Source organism: Lolium rigidum, chromosome 6 (assembly GCF_022539505.1).
Source record: "Lolium rigidum isolate FL_2022 chromosome 6, APGP_CSIRO_Lrig_0.1, whole genome shotgun sequence".
Lineage (NCBI taxonomy): Eukaryota > Viridiplantae > Streptophyta > Magnoliopsida > Poales > Poaceae > Lolium > Lolium rigidum.
Window position 1 is genome coordinate 96,340,748 of NC_061513.1, and position 25,286 is coordinate 96,366,033.

Here is a 25,286-nt window from a genome sequence, read left to right on the forward strand (position 1 = left end):
AGTTAACTTCGCAATCTACAAGAGATCTTGATCATAGCATAAACCAAGTACTAACACGGTGCACGCACTGTCACCTTTACACACGTGCAGGAGGAATAAACTACTTTAATAACACATCACTAGAGTAGCACATAGATAAATTGTGATACAACATGCTGCAATCATAAAGAGATATAAATAAGCACTTCACTACACCATTCAACAAGTGAATAAGTATTCGTGAAATCTAGCCTAAGAGACCCACACGGTGCACACACTCGTCACCTTTACACACGTGGGACGAGGAGTCTCCGGAGATCACATAAGTAAAACTCACTTGACTAGCATAATGACATCTAGATTACAAGCATCATCATATGAATCTCAATCATGTAAGGCAGCTCATGAGACTATTGTATTGAAGCACATAGGAGAGAGATGAACCACATAGCTACCGGTACAGCCCCGAGCCTCGATGGAGAACTACTCCCTCCTCATGGGAGCAGCAGCGGTGATGAAGATGGCGGTGGAGATGGCAGCGGTGTCGATGGAGAAGCCTTCCGGGGGCACTTCCCCGCTCCGGCAGGGTGCCGGAACAGAGATCCTGTCCCCCAGATCTTGGCTTCGCGATGGCGGCGGCTCTGGCAGGTTTCTGTGGGTTTCGTCAATTCGTCTCGGGTTTTCTGATCCAGGGGCTTTATATAGGCGAAGAGGCGGCGCAGGAAGGTCGAAGGGGGGCCCACACCCTAGGGGGGCGCGCCCCCCCCTTGGCTGCGCCGGGGTAGGGTTTGGTGGCCCTGTGGCCCCCCTTCGACCCTCTCGGTGTGTTCCGGATGCTTCCGGGATTCTAAGATCTTTGGCGTTGATTTCGTCCGATTCCGAGAATATTTCGTTACTAGGATTTCCGAAACCAAAAACAGCAGAAAACGGAACTGGCACTTCGGCATCTTGTTAATAGGTTAGTTCCAGAAAATGCACGAATATGACATAAAGTGTGCATAAAACATGTAGATAACATCAATAATGTGGCATGGAACACAAGAAATTATCGATACGTTGGAGACGTATCAGACATCATGTGCTTTTAGATATCTACTCGTAACAAATAATTGACACATAATGAGGTATCGGTAGTTCAGTCCTATACCGATAGAAGTTCAGATATGTGCTGATAGAAGTTCAGATATGTGCTGATAGAAGTTCGAGATATGTGCTGAAATTTGATTTTTGACTTTTGAAAGACATAGATAAACAAAAATTGTGGAAATAAATAGACTGATGAAACAAAGTACATGATTAAAAAAACTTCATTACATTGTTAAGACGTGCATTGCACGTGCAAACTAACTAGTTCCATAGAAAACATCAAACAATTGTTCTAGATCAAACTCTGCTTCCCTCTGAAACTGACGAATAAAAGTCTGAAGCAATGTCGTTGTTCACTGTAGCTCGTCAGGCTGTTTTCGGCAACGGCTGGAATTAGTTCAGTTAAGTGTTTCGGCAAACAATTGTCTATGCAAAAGATTGTACAACAGCGGGATGGCAAAGATTGTATAGCACGGCATGATTGTCTCTGCAATAAAAACGATAAACCCTATACGTATGATGTCGGGATTGGATCTATCAAATATGCAAGATCTAGATATAGGTCAAACGGGCGTGGTAGACATGTAAAACCGATCTCCGGATCTAACCATCCGAAAAACACAACAACAAGCCGATCACCGACAGATTTACCTTGGCGTTTCTTCGAGCCGGGCGCCTTCTTCGGCGTGTGTGTGCGATTTTCCTTCACCCCGACGTTTCGACGACCGCCGGCCATGGCGACCACCGGCCGGGGAGATAGATGCGAGATGGATGAACGTCCGGCGAAGACACCGGATCGGGGTGAGCACGAGAGGATGAGGTCGGGTGTGTGGGTAGTTAAGATGCTCGTAAATCATGGGGTAGAGGCACGACGTATATAAGGGAGGGCGAAATATTTGATAGGTGGGGTGCGCGGGAGGAGTGGAGGGAACAAAAAATTTGGGCGTTTTGGCAGCCGGCGTACTACAATTTGGAGGGAACAAGTTTTTGCCGTGAAAGAAAAAATATTACTCGAAAATGGAACTGTACATGTATATTTTAATTAAAAAATGACGGAAAACGAGTAAAACTCATAATAAATGCTAAATTCAATGTAAAATCATCGGTAACTAGTGGGACTGAGTAAATGTTGTGACATTCATGTGCAAAATTCAAATTTAAATTTTTCATGAGGTTTGGTGTAGTTTGATGTGAATTTACACAAGTGAGGACATTTTCGGCAGAACGGTCGAATCGTCGACCCCGGAAGTTGTAAAACCTTTTGCATGTGAGGTATATGTGAGAACACATCCCACATATACATGTTATTGTTCACACATGTGAGATTTTGTCTGAAAACACTTGTGGAACCTCATGTTGGTTGGGTCGATCCATGTGTGGACCCACATCGATCATGTCGGTGAAGGGCTCTTTTTCAAGCAAGCTGCACTTCAAATACTCAGATTGAGTTGCAAATTTTTATGAGTGGTCATGAAGGGTAGGTATGTGTGCCTAAGGAGTTTCAGATTTTTCTGACATTTTTAGGTGTTTGTTGATTTTTTTATTAAAAAATGACAGAAAACGAGTAAAACTCATAATAAATGCTAAATTCAATGTAAAATCATCAGTAACTAGTGGGACTGAGTAAATGTTGTGACATTCATGTGCAAAATTCAATTTAAATTTTTCATGAGGTTTGGTGTAGTTTGATGTGTTGAAGTGATGCCTACTTTGGTATAATTGTGCACTTCGTCCACAAATGAGCATTTGTTTTTTATGTATGTTGAAAAAATGACTAACATGCCATAATTGTTGACCTAACCTATAGTCCGAACAAAGGCATGTAGTCAACATGTTGTTGTACATTTGAAGTTGTAAATCATATGGTTTTAAATAATTTTGAAGTGCAACTTTATGATTCAATGTATTTTTGCATGAGATACTTTGTGTTTGACTTTTGAATAACTTAAAGGATAGCAACCACCATCTACCCCACGACCTCATTAAATAGCGGTTGTAGGCGATTACTACTACTTATTGTATTTATAATGCCCCTGGTTGGTTTTGCCTTCCGCCCTCCGTTGTTCATGCGGTGAAGCAAGTCTCCTTCATCTTCTTTCTCTCTCTTTTCTGCTGAAAAACTCTTTTCTCTCTGAAGATTTTCGTTTGTTTTGAGAGGTAGGAAAATATGTTTTTACATGTCACTACTTCACCTCACCTCCTTTTTCTCTCGTTTGTTGAAAATCCTTTTTGTCCTCTCGAATAATCTTGTTTGTTCAGATCTATGGATATATGTGTGTATGGTTTCGGATCTATGGATAGATTTCTATGAATATGCCCTACCTACTCCGTATTTTTTACTAGCTTTGGTAATTGCTAAATATACACAGGATGAACTGTGTTGTTTGTGGTTCGATGGGCAATCATTGTCGAGCAGAGGCGGGAGACTCTCGGTTCATTTCGTTGTTATCTTGGAAGCAGATTTGATGACTTTATGGTATATATCCTTTTTTAGAATGTATCTTTTTTGTTGACGAGATTCTAGACTATATCCTTATTTTCTGCATTTTTGTTCTACTGTTTTTTCAGACTGTGCCTTGTTTTGTGAGGAGGCAGTTCAACAACCTTGTTGGTAATATCTTCTTTGTCGTTACATCGGATGAAGTGAAGTACAAATTTCATGTTAAGAAAGGCAGTTCGAAGACACGTGTTTTTAGTACTCGGATACCAAAAATTTCTTCATGACTACGACACTGAAAGTTGGTGATCGTATCATGTTTGGGTTTGATAGTGCTCCTGAACTGTTTGGGATTTTTGCAGTAGGTCCTGATGGCACTGAAAAGCATCGTGTCGATGGTAATTCTGTTTTATCTTTTACCATGTGGTGCCCATTTTTTTAATATAACTGATGTTATATCTCCTCTTTTTTTATTCTTTTATTAATTTTAAATTTGTATGCAGAAATTCCAACTGCAGCTTGTCCACACTAAAGGTGTTATGCTTACTACTCTGCTCAAACATTGAAGAAGGAACAACTTCTCCGTGAGCGTGGTCTTGGTCTTGGTGTTGTTTTTGTGCACACCTTGACGAATACTGATTTGAAGGGCAATGGACTGGTATAATTCTCGTTTTCTTTATGTAATCTTAGTTATCCTTTATATCCTTCCCATATATAATTTAATTTTTATTATTCAGCGTATACCGAAGGAAGTTGTTAGGTCCTTGAATATCTCTCGAAAGCGGGGAGGCATGTTTTTTTGTTGATGACTATGGCTACCACCCTCGGGGTGCATACTACACTACTACCGATGGAAGGATGAAGTTCGATTCCTCGCTGGTCGGAGTTTACTAAGGAGTACAACTTTGAATCCGGGAATGTTGTTCTCATTCTTTTCAACCAGGGCGGCCGTGGTGGTATTGAAGTTTCAGTTGATATCCTATGATATAATCTTTATCATATGATATAATTGTTTTAGTCTACAATTTGTGTGTGCCCATTGTGTGTTTATGTCATATCGCTACCCCGGCCGCTCTTGTGTGAAGGGATTGTATAGTGGGATTATGTAGGGGGTAAACTTTACGATTGACTATTTGGTCCTGCATTTTTTCTACTCGCCAGCTCAATTTTCACCGATTTGGTCCTGCATTGTATAGTGTGAAGGGATTGTTCATTTTTTGCAAATTAATATGTACTTCCCCGGGCCTTGGGAAAAACAGAACAAGCCCACTAGGCTGGAAGTTAAACAACCGGGTATGATTGCCCAGTGTTCCAAATAACAAAAGTAGAACATAGTCTTTGAAACATGACATAGTTTAACCATGAACCTCCAGGGGAACAACTAAACGAAACTAAATTTAGTGGAGAACATGAGGGCCAACAGCTGGACCGACGAGCGGGATGAGGCCAGTCCTGACGTAGTCCCTGAGGAACTTGCCAAAGGCAGCGTGCTTCGCCTTGCTAGCAGGATTGTGCTTCTGCTTGCTACCTTTTCCAACTCCCGTCGCGTGCTGGATCAGACACACGAGATCGTTCGGGAAAACCCTGCCGCAGAATGGGCAATGTGGCTTTCCGTTACGACGGAAAGGGATCTGGCCAGTCTTCAGCTTCTTCAGAACGAAGCGGCTCTTCCGGTCCCGGTCCTCCTTGTCGCTGTCAACGTCCTCGCAGTCTTCCCGCGATTTTGAAAGTAAAGAAGAAGTGAGAGAAGGAAATTAACTCGAAATACAATTGAAGCATTAAATATTTTTGTATGAACATTATTAAGAATTAATCATGTAGAATCAACATTTATGATCCAGATCCAACCATACATAATTACTTCACTAATATAAATAACCACCAATTTAAACTCGTTGTCACAACTTGTTCATGGGTAGTCCAATCATTATTTCAGTATTATAAGTAAGCACCAATTTAAGAGAAAATGGTGATTATAAATTTCATGGATCAGGGATCAATCATTTGTTCCCTCGAAGATGTACTCGATTCATAAAACAATATGGATTCATGACGTCAATAAGCAGGAATTGAACAAAAATTATGGTCATAAATTACATGCAACCGATAATTCACTTGTTCCCCAAATTAAAATGATGTACACACTATGCTTTCATCGTATAAATAAGCACCAGTTTAAGACAAATGGTGATTATAAAATCCATGTATCAGATCAATTAATAGTACCTATAATATAATTCTTGTAATCATAATCACTCTGGTATGATTCATATTCGGATGAATTTAAGTTTGAAATGCAGTGAGCGTTACACTAAGCAGGTATCATTCATCACACAAAAGGAATCATTACAGTTGAATCAAGATGTGCATCAAATATTACAGATCTACTAACTACAAACCATAAATCAGATGAGCAAGAACCCCAGAATCATCAATTTGTACAAGAAGTCGTTGACAGGGCAAATCAATCTACCCTATGAGCAAACCCTATGGTGAACAAGTAAGATCAAGAAAAACAGGGATCGATCGGAATAGTAGAGTACCTCGCTGCAGCTTGTCGGAGGCCTCCTCTTCGAACTCGTCGCACTCTCTGGGGCCATATAGCTCGCGGTACTGCCTGGAGTGGCGGTAGAACGGGTCATTCGGATCGAAGCCCTGGTCATCTGCTTGTGCCGCGGGAGCGAGGACGTCTCCCGTGGCCTCATCAGCGACGGCGACCACGGCCGGTTGGGCGGAGCCCTCCACGGTCACGGCGCGGCGAAGAGCGGCTCCAGTTGCGGAAGAAGATCCCGCCTCCGCGACGTCGACTACTACCGGACCATCGCCGTCGCCTCCGTCGACGTTGACGACCGCACTCGCCTCCGGCTCGTCTCCGCGAACACGCTTCATCTTCGGGATCTTCGGTGGAAGGGGAGGTCGGTGTTGCGCCGGTGGAGGTGCAAGCAGTGGTTTTTCGCCGGAGATTGGGGAATAGAAGTTGCGGGTGGGAGAGACGATGGGGCCGATGGATATACGAGTACGTGCTGCCGTTTGGGTTCCTCTCGTCCGACGCGTGGGTGTGAAAACGTGGATTGCTGCATGTAGTCCGTCCACTTTCCCATTACTTTGACATGGGTCCCACGCATGACGGATGGGCTGGCACAGAATTTTCAGTATGGGTATTAAAAACTCTAAAATATTTGAAATACGAATTAGTGATCACACATAGCCTCTTCTTGAGTTTAGGGGATGAATTTTTGAAAATTTTCAAACCAAACTGCCAAGATAGCATGCTAGCGTCATTACCCACATGTTGATGCACCCTTATGCCAAATTTTTTTCTAGTTTGTTATTTTCCATGGAAAGTGTTAGCCACACATTGGCCAATACACAAGGTTTGGAAAGATTTCAACAAATTTTCAATTTTATATGAAAGTTTGAGTGTTTGGTGAAACCTAGGTTGACATAATTGCACTAAGAGGTTGTCAAACCTTTTCGAAGTGAAACTTCTGTTGTAGGGTAATGTGGTGACGTTAAATGCCCCAAATCCATGGTGGTTTGGTCAGCTTTTGGCGTTCCCCCTCTTTTCGTCCAAAAACCCCTCGTTCGACACATGTCCACCATGGGGACACCAAGCCACCAACTCCAAAAAATCAAAACCCATAGCAAGCAAGGTGTGATATCACAATGTGCACAAGTGTGCCAAATCATGCCCCAAATCCATGGTGGTTTGGTTAGTTTTTGGCGATTTCCCTCTTTTCGTCCGAAAACCCCTCGTTCGACACATGTCCACCATGGGGACACCAAGCAACCAACTCCAAAAATCAAAACCCATAGCAACCAAGGTGTGATATCATAATGTGCACAAGTGTGCCAAATCATGCCCCAAATCCATGGTGGTTTGGTCAGCTTTTGGCGATTTCGCCCTCTTTTCGTCCGAAAACCCCTCGTTCGACACATGTCCACCATGGGGACACCAAGCCACCAACTCCAAAAATCAAAACCCATAGCAAGCAAGGTGTGATATCACAATGTGCACAAGTGTGCCAAATCATTCCCCAAATCCATGGTGGTTTGGTCGCTTTTGGCGATTTCCCCTCTTTTCGTCCGAAAACCCCTCGTTCGACACATGTCCACCATGGGGACACCATGCCACCAACTCCAAAAATCAAAACCCATAGCAAGCAAGGTGTGATATCACAATGTGCACAAGGGTGCCAAATCATGCCCCAAATCCATGGTGGTTTGGTCAGCTTTTGGCGATTTCCCCTCTTTTCGTCCGAAAACCCCTCGTTCGACACATGTCCACCATGGGGACACCAAGCCACCAACTCCAAAAAATCAAAACTCATAGCAAGCAAGGTGTGATATCACAATGTGCACAAGGGTGTCAAATCATGCCCCAAATCCATGGTGGTTTGGTCAGCTTTTGGCGATTTCCCCTCTTTTCGTCCGAAAACCCCTCGTTCGACACATGTCCACCATGGGGACACCATGCCACCAACTCCAAAATATCAAAACCCATAGCAAGCAAGGTGTGATATCACAATGTGCATAAGGGTGCCAAATCATGCCCCAAATCCATGGTGGTTTGGTCAGTTTTTGGCGATTCCCCTCTTTTCGTCCGAAAACCCCTCGTTCGACACATGTCCACCATGGGGACACCATGCCACCAACTCCAAAAAATCAAAACCCATAGCAATCAAGGTGTGATATCACAATGTGCACAAGTGTGGCAAATCATGCCCCAAATCCATGGTGGTTTGGTCGCTTTTGGCGATTTCCCCTCTTTTCGTCCGAAAACCCTCGTTCGACACATGTCCACCATGGGGACACCAAGCCACCAACTCCAAAAATCAAAACCCATAGCAAGCAAGGTGTGATATCACAATGTGCACAAGGGTGCCAAATCATACCCCAAATCCATGGTGGTTTGGTCGGCTTTTGGCGATTTCCCCTCTTTTCGTCCGAAAACCCCTCGTTCGACACATGTCCACCATGGGGACACCATGCCACCAACTCCAAAAATCAAAACCCATAGCAAGCAAGGTGTGATATCACAATGTGCACAAGGGTGCCAAATCATGCCCCAAATCCATGGTGGTTTGGTCAGTTTTTGGCGATTTCCCCCTCTTTTCGTCCGAAAACCCTCGTTCGACACATGTCCACCATGGGGACACCATGCCACCAACTCCAAAAAATCAAAACCCATAGCAAGCAAGGTGTGATATCACAATGTGCACAAGGGTGCCAAATCATGCCCCAAATCCATGGTGGTTTGGTCAGTTTTTGGCGATTTCCCTCTTTTCGTCCGAAAACCCCTCGTTCGACACATGTCCACCATGGGGACACCAAGCCACCAACTCCAAAAATCAAAACCCATAGCAAGCAAGGTGTGATATCACAATGTGCACAAGGGTGTCAAATCATGCCCCAAATCCATGGTGGTTTGGTCAGTTTTTGGCGATTTCCCTCTTTTCGGCCGAAAACCCCTCGTTCGACACATGTCCACCATGGGGACACCAAGCCACCAACTCCAAAAAATCAAAACCCATAGCAAGCAAGGTGTGATATCACATTGTGCACAAGGGTGTCAAATCATGCCCCAAATCCATGGTGGTTTGGTCAGTTTTGGCGATTTCCCTCTTTTCGGCCGAAAACCCCTCGTTCGACACATGTCCACCATGGGGACACCATGCCACCAACTCCAAAAATCAAAACCCATAGCAAGCAAGGTGTGATATCACATTGTGCACAAGGGTGCCAAATCATGCCCCTCTTTTCGTCCGAAAACCCCTCGTTCGACACATGTGCACCATGGGGACACCATATTATGTTATTGTTCACCACTTTGAGATTTTTTCGATGAAAAATTTCAGATAAATGAGTAAAAGTCATAAAGAAAATTTTAATCACAATTTTTGGTGATTTTTACGTCCGCTATGTTTTGATTTTGAAGAACTCTACTGCTCTCGAACATTTAGTTTCAAAAGAACAATTGTTAACATAAAATTGAAACCTCCCAAGACAATTGTTAACATAGCATGGCAAAATATTTACAGCTTCAAAAGAATGGACTACTAGCCAAAAGCACCTCACGCAGGAGGGAGACCAAACCAAAAGATCGGGGGTCATGCAGCAGAAGAGATGATCAATCCACCATCGACAGGACTCGTCGACCACGATCTTGCGGTAGAGCTCGTACGAGACCCAAGCATCAATGGCTGCATACTCGATGTTCATATTTGGAAGTGGGAAGTCCCCCACGATCCGTGGCGATGGTGGTGGAACTTCTTCTTCATATCACCGAACCATGAATCAATGAGTCTTGCTGCCATGGTAGCCATGCCAGCCCTCGCATGACCAGTGTACTTGAAGTACTCGTCCTGGAGATCGACGTAGTACTCAGAAGGAATATCCATGTGCCATGTCCTCCGCAGAACTCTCTTGTCACCACGGATGTCAACACTCGCAAACATAGCGCCTTCTCGAAAGAAATCGCAGATTGCCGGAGACTCCCACCAGTTAGCACTGCAGTAAACAAAGTAATGTACTAGTCACGGATCGGTTACAAATATGCAAGAACCTACAGAGGAGACGAAGATGAAACAAATTAATAAATCGGGAACAATGTGTAGCAGATTTAGATCGGGAATGTACTCGCTTTTCTGGAACAATGTGTAGCAGATTTAGATCGGGAATGTACTGATTTTCGGGAACAATGTCAAACGAAAATCAAAGAGAGACAGAACGTCGGCAAGTAAAAAACCCCAAACGAAAGATTAAAAAAGGGGATTAGTTCTTACGCTGCGTAGTGGAACACCAGCACATGTCGACGCATGCAGAGTTGAACCACGGCGATCTTCTTCTCGTCCTCGGCTCGATGGTTGGTGTACTCGAAGTCGAGGCCGACGAACTTGTGCTCCTCCTCCATGAGCCACTCCGTGTACATGTCGAGGACGCGGCGCACTTCCCGGGGGTCGTTGGTGTAGACCACATCCAGGTCCTCGTCGTCGTGGATGTGGACTGTGCGCTTGCTAGTCCAGTTGTAGATTTGCTGCTCATCCATGTCCATGGCGACGCAGCGGCGGAAGACGAAGATAATGAGGGAGAGGAGACGACGAGAAGTGTGGAAAGTGGAAACCAGGATGCGGTGCGAATATTGAGACGGTAGGGGAGGGGGAAGGGGATAAATATTGACACGGCAGACGAAGAGAAAACTGACGCGGGTCTAGTCCTACTGACGCGCATTGGACCGTGTTGTCACGTCTAAACCCAGCACCGCCCATTTGCACTCCTATTGACCTACCGAAATTTACTCCACGATATAACTTGCCATCATTTCACGACCTCCTTCAGCCGCCGCCGGATCTCGCCACGTCTCTCGCCGCCGGATCTCGCCACGTCTCTCGCCGCCACAGCTCGCCACGTCTCTCGCCGGCGAGACTTGTAAGACTCTCGCTCCGCGTCGAGACCAAGGATGGCGCCTACTAGTGGAGTACGTAAATAACATGTACGTCTCGCGATCGATCGTTGTTTCCGATTGGTAATCTTTCTTCATATTTTTTGCACTGTCCAGCTTTGCTTTGACAAGAAGGGGATGTGCGGCGGAGGGGAGTCGCGTTAGGTTTTTTCGTGCAAACACTACAAGAGGGTTTTGAGGAGAAGACGGTACATGCACTTATAAGTTTAAAATTCATTCAGATGTTTCATTAATTCGCCGCCACATCAAAGTTTAACACGTGATCCTAGTAGTGATTGCTAGTTTAGTACTATTATTCAGATGTGTGTAATAATTGTTGGTCACCATATGTATTAACCGCTTATTTATGGTTGAGTTTTACGATAGTTGTGATAACTTTTACGTTCATACCAGTTTTACGATAGTTGTAGGTAGTTCAGTCCTATGCCGATAGAAGTTCAGATATGTGCTGATAGAAGTTCAGATATGTGCTGATAGAAGTCCAAGATCTGAGACTCGGTGATTATCCGAGTAGACGCATATTTAACTTACTTTTGTATTAACTCTACTGAATTTAGGTCATCCCTTGCTACTATAGACCGTATTTCCTTAAGAAGTATGGTGTCCGGACCTCCCACAGGACAACTTTTGAAGCCGCACTCAAAACCAAAGATGGCCATGCATTTGTTGTTAATGTTACCAACAGAGCTGGCAGTAACCTATATCAACGGAAGATTTTGGAACGAATTTGCTAGAGTGTACAATTTTAAGGTTGGCATGGAGTTAATTTTCAGAGTTAACTCATCCGGTCGGATACTCTTGTAATAACCGGAACCGAACCACTAATCCATCCAGGTAATTTTCCACCTTTGGACACAATGATTGATCATATTAATTATTCCATCTTATGTCAGTTATTTTAATTATGCAGCTTACTACCAGTTGTCCCGTACGAAGCGTGACATTGTTGACTCGCTCAGTAGTACTGATGGAACAATGATAAATTGGAGGATGATGCATACCGTCATTCTTCAGGTGGACAACTTGGACTACCTTGTTGAGTACCACAATGCTGGAGATTATGATCAAGGAGCACTACTTGTCCCAATGCTGCATACTCGAATTGGACAAACAGCTGAAAATTACAACAAACACGTGGTAAGCGAGAGATCATATCATTTCATTAAGTTTGCGACCTACATTACGTACAAGTGTTAACTAAACTATGTCCCTACTGTTGGAACAGAAAATCCCTAGCCGTTTGGTTCCTAAAGGTATGGAACAATATGGTGCAATCAGTATTGTGTGCCATCCCAGTACTTTGGTGCATTCGTCCTACGCAATTTCTTCAGACGATGGTCGTATGTGCGTCAGTGGGTGGAAGGAGTTCATGGACAAGGAAAAGCACCTTCAGATGGGTGACAAGATGCTGTTCTTGCTTTACCTGGGAAATGCAGGGGTTTACTTGTTTGCTACCCATGTGCCTGAAATCGATCTGGAGTAGCTAGTCCGTGATTCATGGTGCCGGTGTGTCCAACTATGCAGCCCCTTTAGGTTTAAATTAAGTTGTAAGACTCTTTATGCGATTGTCGATTTTGCTTGTGTTAAAACAATAGTTAGTCATATCGTGCTGCTGGTTGTAATCGTGTCAAGTGTCGATTAATTAAAACCATTGTCAAAGTTATGTTACCGACATGTTGGCTTTCTTATATTTGTCCATATTTTTGCTTATATTAATTTGCTCTTAAAACCTTCTGGATAATTCAATGACAAGTTTGAGATCGTAAACATCTAAATAAGAACATTTCAAATGTTTGGAACAAAACATATAGTTGTATGCATTACATGTTTCTATCAATCTAAATCACTATCTTCTTCTGAATTTTTTCCCTCGTCATCATGTATGTTCTCTTCCAAAATGAGACTATCTTCCCGATTCTCTAGTTCATCTTCGCTCATATCCATGTCAACATTGGGACTATCTTCCGCATTCTCTAGTTCACGGATTGTACGAGCATCATGAATACGTACAACTTCAGCGAGCACGATGATCATCCTCCTCCGCTTCCACATCTGCTTCCTCGTCTAGGTCGACAACATCATGAAATGTATGGTCGATCGAACCTTCATCCTCCTGGTATGCGTCTTCATTCCGTACAAATGCATCATCGTTACCATCTTCTAATTCTGGAACGTCGTACACATGTCTATGGCTGAACTTCGGCACCACTTTCCACGGATCACCAAACTTTGTATCCTCCAAATAGAAGCATGTTTCAGCTTGACTGGCCAATATGAATGGTGAATTCTTGAACCATAGGATAGAAGTGTTAACGCTTTTAAAAAAACCATCATCTTTTATCTTCGAACCCTTGCTCGCAAGGTCGAACCGATCGCAACGAAACAAGTACACGGACCTGTCACCGTGTTTGTTAGTCCCGTATCGCAGTTCAAGAACTTCTTGCAGAACACCATAGTAGTCGGTCTCATCTGCATCACCAAAAGATCCCTTAGTCGCTACGCCCGAATTTTGAGTCTTCAGGTCTTTATCCCGAGTAAGCGTGCGAAACCTCGCACCCTTTACGTTGCAACCAGCGTATACTACTACACGCCGGTCTGGCCCAGCAGCCAGAGACTTCAAATCTTCTGATGCATTGTCCAACTGTCTCACATGGTTTGCAAACCAACCTGCAAACTCTCTCCGAACCGTCTCCTCGATGTCACGCACACCACTACCTCCCAATTCTTGTCGGAATTCACCGAAACATAGAAAAAACACATATGAAATACGGGACAATTATGTTCGCAACATTGAGAAGTAGTTATTAAAGTGAAGCTAACTACTTACTTGATATAACGTTCTACATCGTCACGGTTGTTCAGCACATACCAAACCATTTTGTCAAATTCCTTGTCAAAATGTTTCAAAATGGATTTCCCAAGACCTTTAGCTCCAACTGAAAATACTTCCATCTCGTCGAGATCAGGTTTTCTCCGAATGTCTTGGTTCCTATCATCTTTGTTAAATCTTGTTTCTGTGCCATCCTTGAAAAATCTAGAGCAAAAAATCAAACACTCATCAACAATGTAGCTCTCTGCGATAGAACCTTCGGCCTTGCTTTGTTACGGACCGTAGACTTTAGATAACCTAATCTTCTCTCAACTGGATACATCCAACCATAATGAATAGGACCCCTCAAAAGAGCCTCGTCAGGAAGATGAATAGCTAAGTGCACCATTACATCAAAAAAAAGCTGGGGGAAGAGCTTCTCAAGTTTGCATAGGATCACAACAATTTCAACCTTCAATCGATTCAGCACATCAACTTTCAAGGTTTTGGCACACAGCTCCCTAAAAAATCTTCCTAGCTCTGCAATAGCCACATACATTTCCTTAGATGCAATTCCCTTGAGCCCAGCCAGGCAACACTCGGCTGCGAAGTATGTGGCAATCATGCGTCTTCATACCGGTAACCTTACAACCATCAATATTCACACATCTTCCCCGGCTTGCGCAATAACCATCCGGGAACCTAGTGTTTGCCAAATACCTACACAAATGTCTCTTCCGTTCCTTCGAAAGCGTCCATGGTGCAGGGGGCTTCGCATAACTTCTTCGCTGCATTATCATCATCCTTCTCAATTTTCTCGCAACCAATACTTCTTCCACATTTTGAATTTCCTCAAATCAATTCTAGCACTAACGGTGTCCTTATTCTTGCCCTCAAGTTCAAGTAGTGTACCAACAATATTGTCACATATGTTCTTCTCAATATGCATCACATCTAAGTTGTGAGCTATCTTAAGTTACGCCGAGTACGGTAGATGATGTAAGCTGACTTTCGGGTGCCATGTTGGTTCACCGGATACGAGTTGCACGCTTCCGCTTTCTATTTATTGGATTTTTCCCATGTTCAAAATCCTTAACCATTTCTACCTTCGCAGCTACCTCTTTGGGTGTGTACTTCCTTGGTGGATCTCTAATCTCGGTTGTACCATTGAAAAGTCTCGCTTCTCTGTATGGGTGTTTTTTATCAAGAAATCGCCGATGCCCAATATATCCAATTTTGTTTTTCAAAGGTTTAGCGCAAGGATTCTCATCGCAATGCACACACGCATGAAATCCTCTTGTGCTTCGGCTCGACATAGTGGCATATCCAGGATAATCATGAATAGACCAAAGAAACGCAGCATGCAATGGGAAATATTCCTCTGTGCATGCATCAAATGTCTCCACACCACTCCATAGCTGCATCATATCTTTTATCAGTGGCTGCATAAATACATGAAAATCTTTCCCTGGGGAATACTTTCCGGGGATTAGCAATGCCATCATGTAATTCGATTGATCCATGCACATCCATGGTGGGAAGTTGTAAGGAATCACAAAAACAGGCCACATACTGTAAGGATTACTCATACTTCCAAAAGGATTGAAGCCGTCTGTGGCAAAACCTAGTCTTATGTTACGAGGATCTTTAGCAAACCAATCAAACTTGCCATCAAAGTGCTTCCATGCCTCACCATCAGCGAGGTGCCTCAGTACATTGGGCTCAACAACCCTCTTCTCTTTGTGCCATCTTGTATGTGTCGACATTTCCTTTTTAACAAATAGTCTCCGCAACCTTTTAATTATAGGAAAGTACCTTAACACCTTGTGAGGGATTTTCTTTTTCCAGATAGGGTCTCTATATCTTGATAATCCACAAACATGGCAGTTCGTATCGTCCTTGTGATCTCCCCAAAATAAAGAACAATCAAACTTGCATGCATGAATTGTCTCATAACCAAGCCCAACATCGAAAAGAACACTCTTAGCATCGGCATATGATTTGGGAAAGTCCACATCTGGCAAAGCTCTACGTAAAAGCTGAAGTAAGAGATCAAATCCTCTGTTTGTTATCCAGCTGTATGATTTGACATGAAGGAGCTTAATGATGAACGACAACCTAGTGAAAGAGGTGCATCCCTCATAAAGTTCTTTTTCGCCGACTCAATTAGATTAGCATACAGATTTGGCAGGTCGGGACCTTTATTTCCGGACTTCGTAGTTCATCGATCATACTAGACGAATCATCAACATAACAAACACCATTGTCTTCCTCTTCATCGTTGTCACTATCATACGCACCATCATCGTTTCTATCCCGCCCTTCGTCATCACTAAAATCTTCCCCATGTCTAGTCCATCTTGTATACGTCATGGACATACTCGAACAATTGCGGTGATCCTCGATCGTTTTTATATCTCGACGTATCGGATTTAGGCGGTCCTTGCAAGGGCACAAGATTGGTTCATCCGTATTGTCCAAGTGTTCTCGCGCAAACTTGGTGAAATCCCTAACACCTGCCATGTACTTTGTTGTGAACTTCGGGTGCCATCAGTTATCCAACTTCGATCCATTGCCTACAATTCAGTTAAGAACATGCCAACGTTCTTCAGAACAGATCTTGACAACTGATTAAAAAATCTAGACATAACAAACAATCAGGACAACTCACCGATGATGCATCTCGCCGCCACCACAATGGAGCCTTCACGGAATTCTTCTCACCTCGACGAGAACCCTAGTCGATTCGACTGTTAGCAAGAGCACCTATATAGGCCGTGTCTGCTAGCGGCGCGACTTAAACGAGGCACCCTCGGCCGACATAAATATTAATAAGGGAATTATTATGTCGTAACATCTAGATCACACCATTGAAATAAATATGTAGAATAGACTACTTACGGATCCGGATCAAAATTCCATATCTACCTTAGCGGTAAGACTCCTCGTCGGTCACGCCGAAGCCCTTGTTCGATTCTTCCAAACCACAATTTTTACTTAATTAAATATGTTCCCGACAACCGGGTCACGCATGATATATAAAACTAATAACATTTAATAAAGTAACTTAGTAATATTTCGTCACCTCGATCTTTGATTTCGTCACCTATTAACGAGACACGATGGAAGCCCTTCCCGCTTGGGTAATGGGTGACGATTTTTTCTTGACGACAAATCATACCGTCAAGCATTACCTTAAATGCTTGACGAAAGATGAATTCGTCACCTATAAGGACACATCCATGACGGTATGCATTTTTGTCACCAGGGTTTTCGTCAACAAATCCCCCATCTCTTGTAGTGTTTCCTGGTACCGGGCCGGCCCATTTACAAAGTGGGGTCCACATTAAAGCAACTGGGCCGGCCCAAGAAGATAGTGGGCCGGCCCAATTAGCATGTGGGTCCCACTTTCCTGCTATCGGGTCGGCCCATTTAGTACGTGGGGTCCACATTAGATCAAATGGGCTGGCCCAACAAGCCAGTGGGCCGGGCCAAAAGCACCGGTGGGTCCCACTTTCCTGTTAAAGGGCCAGCCCATTTAGTATGTGGGGTCCACCATATAGGAAGTGGGTCGGCCCAACAATATAGTGGGCCGGGCCAAAAACACAGGTGGGTCCCACTTTCCAGTTAAAGGGCTGGCCCATTTAGTATGAGGGGTCCACCATATAGCAAGTGGGCCGGGCCAAAACACTTGTGGGTCCCACTTTCCTGTTAAAGGGCCGGCCCATTTAGTATGTGGGGTCCACCTTATAGCAAGTGGGCCGGCCCAACAGGCTAGTGGACCGGGCCAAAAACACAGGTGGGTCCCACTTTCTGTTAAAGGGCCGGCCCATTTAGTATGTGGGGTCCACCATATAGCAAGTGGGCCGGCCCAACACGCTAGTGGGCCGGGCCAAAACACAGGTGGGACCCACTTTCGTCTTAAAGGGCCGGCCCATTTTGTATGTGGGGTCCACCACAAAAGCAAGTGGGCCGGCCCAGTAGGTGGTGGGGTCCACCTTAAATCAAGTGGGCTGGCCCAATAAGTAAGTGGGCCAGCCCGTTTAGTTGCTGTTTATATGCCGGCGTAATAGGCGCTTTAGGATTTTGCGGGCCGGCACATATGTGATTTCGCTTAATTGGGCCGTTTAAGGGATGGGAATTCGTGATTTAGATATTGAGAATATTTACGCAGCAGTGATTTAGATAAATCAAGGGATAGCCTCACTTACCACAAGCACCAAAGAAAAAATGCGCGAAAGAACTATAAAAACTAACTAAATATTACATCAGCTGCAAGGCATTGAAAAAATATTACAGAACCCAGATAAATTGAATGGTAATTAAACCTAGCAATACAATGAAGGGATCCGACAATCTTTTAAGTTGTCCATGCAGCACCTATATCTGAAACAAAGACATTACAAGTTAAGACAGCAACAATGGAAAGGCAAAGACACTACAATATTGTTTGCCAAAGAATTTGGAACTCATCATTTCGTCGTTATAACAAGATCATTGTAATGCGCACAATAAGCAAACAAAGAGTGCATGCCGCATACCAACAGCCAATATAACAGAGCATGTAAAATGAAACAGCAGACTTACTACTGTCGAGTCCCATGCAAACCAACATGTTCAGGGAGTAGAAAATTGGATCACCGTTTGAGAGGCGGCAGGGGATAGAGGATGACATGCGGGTCCCAGTTAGCAGCAGCGGTATCACCGTTTGAGAGGCGGCAGGGGATCGAAAGAAAAAGGCAAGTGACCAAATTTGAGGTGCCAAAAAAAACTCCAAGAAAGGAAAGTTTTATAGTACATAGAGGATGACATGCGGGTCCCATTTAGCAGCAGCGGTATCACCGTTTGAGAGGCGGCAGGGGATCGAAAGAAAAAGGCAAGTGACCAAATATGAGGTGCCAAAAATAATTCAAGAAAAGAAAGTTTTATAGTGCATAGAGGATGACATGCGGGTCCCGAGTTAGCAGCAGCGGTATCACCGTTTGAGAGGCGGCAGGGGATCGAAAGAAAAAGGCAAGTGACCAAATTTGAGGTGCCAAAAAAAACTCCAAGAAAAGAAAGTTGATTGCACATAGAGGATGACATGCGGGTCCCATTTAGCAGCAGCGGTCTCAACGTTTCCAAGGCGGCAAGGGATCAAAAGAAAAAGGAAGTAGCCAGAAATCAGGGGGTCAAAAAAAATCCAAGAATAGAAAGAATTTTGGTTCATAGAGGATGACATGCGGGCCTGCATCGTAAACGGCTCGATCGGAGAACGTTGAACGAGATGGCGCGATCGAGAAAAAAAACAATGCCAGAGAGGCTGCCATCTGGGCCCTACATCCCTCGGCGGTGCGGATTTGCGTTGACTCGGCCGGCGAACCCGAGAATTCGCGATGCACCACGTCCCGGGCCACCATACGCGACGTTTTGGCCGCTTTCGTCGGGCTAGGTGGCCTCAAGAACGAGAAAAAAAAAGTTTTGACATGCACCACGGAGGGACCAAAATCGTCGGCCATGGTACACCAGCAACCACGGCGCGACTTCAACTTCGTCGGCCATGGCAACTTTTCTTGTAGTGTTGGTTGTATGAAGTAGAGACTTTCTTTGAGGTCATGAATATTCCCAAAGATCGTAGAGTTCCTTTGGTCGCATACAAGCTAAAATGAGGAGTTGGTGCGTGGTGGCATCGCCTTCAAGAAGATCGTAGACTACGAGGAGAACCTCGTGTGAGATCTTGGTGACAGATGAAGAACGTTTTGAGAGGAAGATTTTTTCCATTACGATCAGATCCTATTTATTCAGTTTCAGAACTGTGTTGAAGGAAATAGAACCGTTTCAGAATACACTGAGGAGTTCCTAAGGTTGCAAGTGAGGTGCCACCTTGCTGAAACTGAAGATCAGCAGGTTGCAAGATACATCAATGGTCTCAATGATGTTACCCAGGATCGTTTAATGATGCAGCAAATTTGGTCCCTTGATCAAGCACAAGCTCTAGCTTTAAAGGCTGAGAGGTTGGTGAAGACAAGAAGCGCAAGTAAGGCTCCATATCCTCATACAAAAGGCTCATCTAACTCCCATATGGTTGAAGAGAAAATCGTTCAACCTAAAGCAAAACAACTTGTCCAAAAGAAAGCTAGAGGCAAGAGTAGGGCAGAGAGCGGTGGTGAAATGCTGCAAATGTGGTGAAGAGGGACATGTATCTAGCAATTGCCCATTGAGGAAATTTGTCAACACAACAATCCATGATGGCAAAGATGGCGAAGAATATGAATCGGAAGATGTAGAAGGACAAGATGTTTGTGAAGAGGAGGGAGAAGTGGTGATATGCATGATTCAGCCCCTCGTGTGCTCAACATCACAGCCCGACAACACACAACGGAAGAAAACATTTGAGAGCAAATTCTCGGTGAATGGTAAGGTATGCAAATTAGTGATTGATAGTTGCAGCTGTGAAAATCTTCTCTCTCAGAATTTGGTGAACCATTTAAAGCTTGAGACACATGATCATCCAAACCCCTACACTTTTGGGGCGTGGATCAAGAAAGGAGTGAATATGAAGGTCACCAAACAATGCAACCTACCACTCTCTTTGGGCAAGCACTATCGCACAAATGTGTTATGAGATGTTGTTGATATGGATGCCAGTCATGTTCTTCTTGGGAGACCTTCGCAATATGATGTGAATATAACATACAAAGGGGAGGAAAATTCTTACTCTTTCACTTGGAACAAGCACAAGATCATCATTCTACTAAATCAATCAAATCATAATAGCTCCAAGGAGGAGAAAAGTGACCACAAACGGAGGCTAAAAGCCGGTGATAAGGTGATGGTATACCTCCGGAAAGAAGGACCTCCATTAGACATCAAAGAGAAACTTAGAAGGTGGAAATACGGGCCCTTCTCTGTTCTAAGGAAGATAAATGATAATGCTTACATGATAGATCTTCCAACTGAGATGGGAATATCCAACATATTCAATGTGGCAGACTTGGATCTTTATCATCCAGAACAAGCACTCTATAAAGATAACTCGAGGTCGAGTTCTAAACAACCAAGGGAGAATGATGAGGGACAGTATATGAAATAAAATAAAAATAAAACAGAAGTAAGATCCAGTACTAGCTTCTACACACTTCTACTATATTCTAGGTAATATGATCCTCTAATTATGTGTGTGGTTTCCAGAGTATTCTGAGCGGTATTTAGATTGCATCTAGATTGCGCCCCTAGAGCGATATCTAGCGCAACACGTTGAAGCAGTTCCTTCAACAATTGTGTTGTCCTCGTTGTAGCAACACGGTGGAGTTGTTCCCCCACAACATTGTGCTGCTTCAGTTTCCTACATAATCTATACTACTCCCTCCGTCCCAAAATATAAGGCGTCTAAGGATCGGTCAAAAGTCAAACCTTACAAACTTTGACCAAATATTTAGAAAAAAATATTTACATCTACAATATCAAATTGACATATTAAGAAAATATACTTTAGGTTGAATCTATTGATAATGATTTAGCATTGTAAATATTTATATTTTTGTGTATAAATTTGGTCAAACTTTAAAAACATTGAATTTTAACTAATCCTTAGACGCCTTATATTTTGGGATGGAGAGAGTATTATATTAGAGTTGGGGATGGTATGTCACTTTTCATATCAAACATTGGAGAAATTTTAACCGTCAATCACCCATCAAATCACCGTTGCTTCGGATGAAAAAAAACAGAATGTAACACCGCATGCTAGCTTCTGCTACATGTGTGCTTGGAGAGAGCCTATCATATCCATCAATTATGGAAACTAACTTGGAAAGGAATTTATTCGATAGAGCGTCACACATATGACAACAAATAGAATCCTCTCCTTGTACTAAAAATGCAAAGGAATCCTCCGCACAATCATCGATGATTGCATGAAAAGACTGAAATTACATCACACCTATGGCAAGAAATCATTAGAGCACGACATAATGGTTCAATTAAAAAAGTAATGAAATGAAAAATAAATTCAATTAATTCGCTCCATCTGCTTGTACGCCCAGTAAAATCGATCATCCGGGTGTTTTTTTAGCGAATGCAGCAGATGGAAACAAGTCGGATGGAAAATTCAAAACCTAATTCAAAAAGGTAACAGATAAAATCTCATTGTTTTCCTGAGAACATCCACCTGATTTGATCTTTCCCTACATGCGACGCGATGACCGCATCAAGAGAAACAAAAACAGGGAAGCTGGCCCACCCGCAAGACTCCCGATTGACCTCCGAGGCTCCACCCACCGAGTCGCTATTTGAAGCTCCTTAAATACCCCACTCTTCCATACAGATTTTTTTTGAGAACTACCCCTCCATATAGATCAGTCACCAAAATCGTGTTTCGATCCAATCTGTCATCGGTCCCCATGTCGCCAGTAGGTGATACGGACGCGATGGAAGGTTGGACCAGGACGACAAGCCATACCGCAAGTGCAAGCCTGGAGGAGGAAGCACTGGAAGCATAGGAGGCAGATCATGATGCCTATAACAATGGAGGTGGTGCGAGAAAGAGGGTCACCCCACCGACCGCCGGGACAACCGTGACGCACCCCGAGGAGCACTTCGTGGGCGACCCTCTATATTATTGAGCACGTAGATTAGCATGCATGCTTTTTGTTACATGTAACTGAAACTGTCTCCCGCACCTTAGCCTACATGTGCATTATTCTACTTCGTGTGGTCGAATGTACGTCATGTTCACACTGTTTAAAATGAGTTCATTTGGAACGCTTTGATTTTGTATTAACCATATAGGAACTTTCATTAATTGATTGCTACAGGTCTAAACCAGAGGAGGAGATGAGATTGCTAGAGAAACAGTTGGCTGCGAGCTCACCATCCTCGTTCTCTCCTCTACAATGCACGTGCAATGGACGTTTTGCAGCGGAGCAGAGGAAAAGGCATGTCACTAGACGTTGCTGCAGCTAGGTTCTCTCGGTGCGGTTGCCTCCGATCCACCTAGATCTCCTGGACGGTGACGGGATGCAGGTTTGTGTTTGTATTCCTCCAGATGAAGCACCTCACTGGCCTAATCTCATTTTCTTTCGCCTCAAATCCGCCGGCATCACTAACTAACATAATAGATTAATAAGGTCTATTGCATCAACAGATTATTGAAAGTTTTTCAAGTTGTCTGTGATTGGGGCGGGCCGCATTTGCAAAAATTAATCCGGAGGCCCCACTCCTAATATGATATGCTTCCCTTTAAGTTGTAATATATATTGATTCCAGTGTGCTATTTGTGTAGACTCTATTCAATCGAATGTAAATTCTATTGTGATTCCTCATTTAGTTTTGTGTACATGTTTCATGAACAAGGATGGAGCCAACCACTAACCTTGTAGGGGGCGTTATCATGTTTGAGGGGGCAAAATAACCCAAATAACTACAGGAGTTACTAATTATCAGCTTGAGTATTAGGGAGTTTATGAAGAAAAGTAGGAGTAGTAGATTATTGGAGGTGGCTTAGCCTCTGCTCAACCCCATCTTCCTCCGTCCCTGTTCATGGATATCAACTTGTTAAGTCTAATGTATCTTCTCAAGTGAGGAGCATATGCAAAAAAAGATGAAGTACATTACATCATGTTGTTTCCGTAAATTAGCTGATACAAAGAAGATAACTACTCGATTTCATTCATTTCATTTTGTGTTTAAATCGTTATCAACACACTGAATTCATATTATGTTGGAATACTTTTCTTTTTCCCTAGAAATAGAAAGATGTTCTTTTATTCCAAGTTGTTTTTGTCATCGTTACATGTATGAACTAGCAAAGTAGACAGTAACAGGCATGTTCAATAAGACTGTGCACACTACCAAAGGGAGGTGAATCTTACATCATGATGTATCGAAACGCAAGGCTTTTGCGTTTTCACGAAAAAAAATCTTATATCATGATGTTACAGGTATTACTAATTTATAGCACTACAATAATAAAGCAAAGATATAATTTCCTTCAAATATAAAAAGGTATGAACCAACTATGCACAGGAGTTTGATTTTGCTAATCTTGGAAGGAGTAGGGAAACCATAGATGAATGAGAAATGACAAAGAATGACTATTCTTCCTCCAGGGATGGGCTCGTTTGGTAAAGTGATTAACCTAAACACTTCAGCGAAACAGAAGGGGGGCACGGTGGCATTTTTATACCGTAAAATTTTCTTTAGACTTTTGGTGGAGCTTCCAGTCGTAAGGTTTGGTAGAAAGTAAGAAATACCTCATGAGTTGAACTTCTATTTTTTGGTAGAGACGAACACGTCGACATAGTTGTGGCATGACCAGAAAGCCCACAGATAAATAAGAATGGAACAAAATGAAAGGAAAATGATTTTGTGTCTACATGTATTTTATGAGTACTTTAGAACCGTACACGACAAAATAACCAAAATAGTCACAGGTCAAATAATCTATTTAAAAGCGTAACAACACACGGGCATTCAACTAGTGTGAATATAGAGGGTCAGCTATATTCTAAGAAAAGAAAATCTTCTGCATAAGTCTCAAGTCCTGAGTCCTGACATCTATTTCACCTTGAATGTACAAATGTGTGCCTGAATCATCACAGTTGTCTAAGAGAAGACATACACAAAAGGGGGAACAACAGGTATTTTTTAGAATTGAGCAATTAAAATTAGGAGAAAAACCTTACATCGCAACAACCCAGAGGATCACCCCTTGCTGCATCAAATCCTGCAGATATAATGGTGATGTCTGGGGCAAATTCTGCAGCTGCACCCATACATGAAAAAACACCAAAATAAGAATTATGCAGTGCGGACTAAAGCATCAATGAAAAAAGCAATGGGGGGGGGGGGGGTATCACAAAGAGAGCTGCACATGGAAGCACTAGCAAAAATAAAGAAAATATTTGTGTGCCCTTAAAAAAGGTGTTGTAGGCAGACATGCTTTTTAAAAGAAAAATAGGACCGTGGCATATTAACAAACAAATCTTCATTCCATTATGATGAATACATGTGCCACGTATATATATTTATATTAAGGATCTAGAATACCAAGAAAAGAAAACACTGATTTGAAATGGGAATAGTATGGGTTGAGAAATGTCGACTATTAGAAACATAAGCAGACTAACTAGCACATAGTATGGGAATAGTATGTTTTGCTCGTTCCCTGTTCCCTTCAATGAAATGAAACGCAAAGGATTTTTGCGTTTTCTCGAAAAAAAAACTAGCACATATCTTAGTATCACTATTCTATCATTACCAATTGGAAGCACCACATGCTCAAAAGCAAAGATGTAGTCATTGTCTCCGACACCTCCACAGCTCCAAGGTATATGCCCGAGAATCCTCCACAGCTCCTTCCTCCTATCGGGCGACCTCCGGTGACCCTCCCTCCGGCCTCCATCCTACCTCTGGCCTTCCTCCTACATCCTCTTCTCCCTCCTCTCCATGAGCCCTCTGATGTCTACGCACGCTTCTATTCCTGTAGACAGTGTTGGGTCTCCAAGAGCAGAGGTTTGTAGAACAGTAGCAAG

At 43.2% G+C, this 25,286-nt stretch overlaps 1 protein-coding gene across 1 annotated transcript in view; it reads right to left on the bottom strand.

Moving 5' to 3' along the window:
• LOC124662992 (histone deacetylase 15-like) overlaps positions 1-25,060 on the bottom strand; it is a 46,449-nt gene extending 21,389 nt beyond the window's left edge. The window contains exons 1-2 of the mRNA XM_047200761.1: positions 25,013-25,060; positions 24,438-24,517 (exon numbers count right to left, since the gene is read on the bottom strand). The gene's annotated coding sequence lies outside the window, so the exon portion shown is untranslated. The remainder of the gene's footprint in view (positions 1-24,437; positions 24,518-25,012) is intronic.
• Positions 25,061-25,286: the final 226 nt, after the last annotated feature.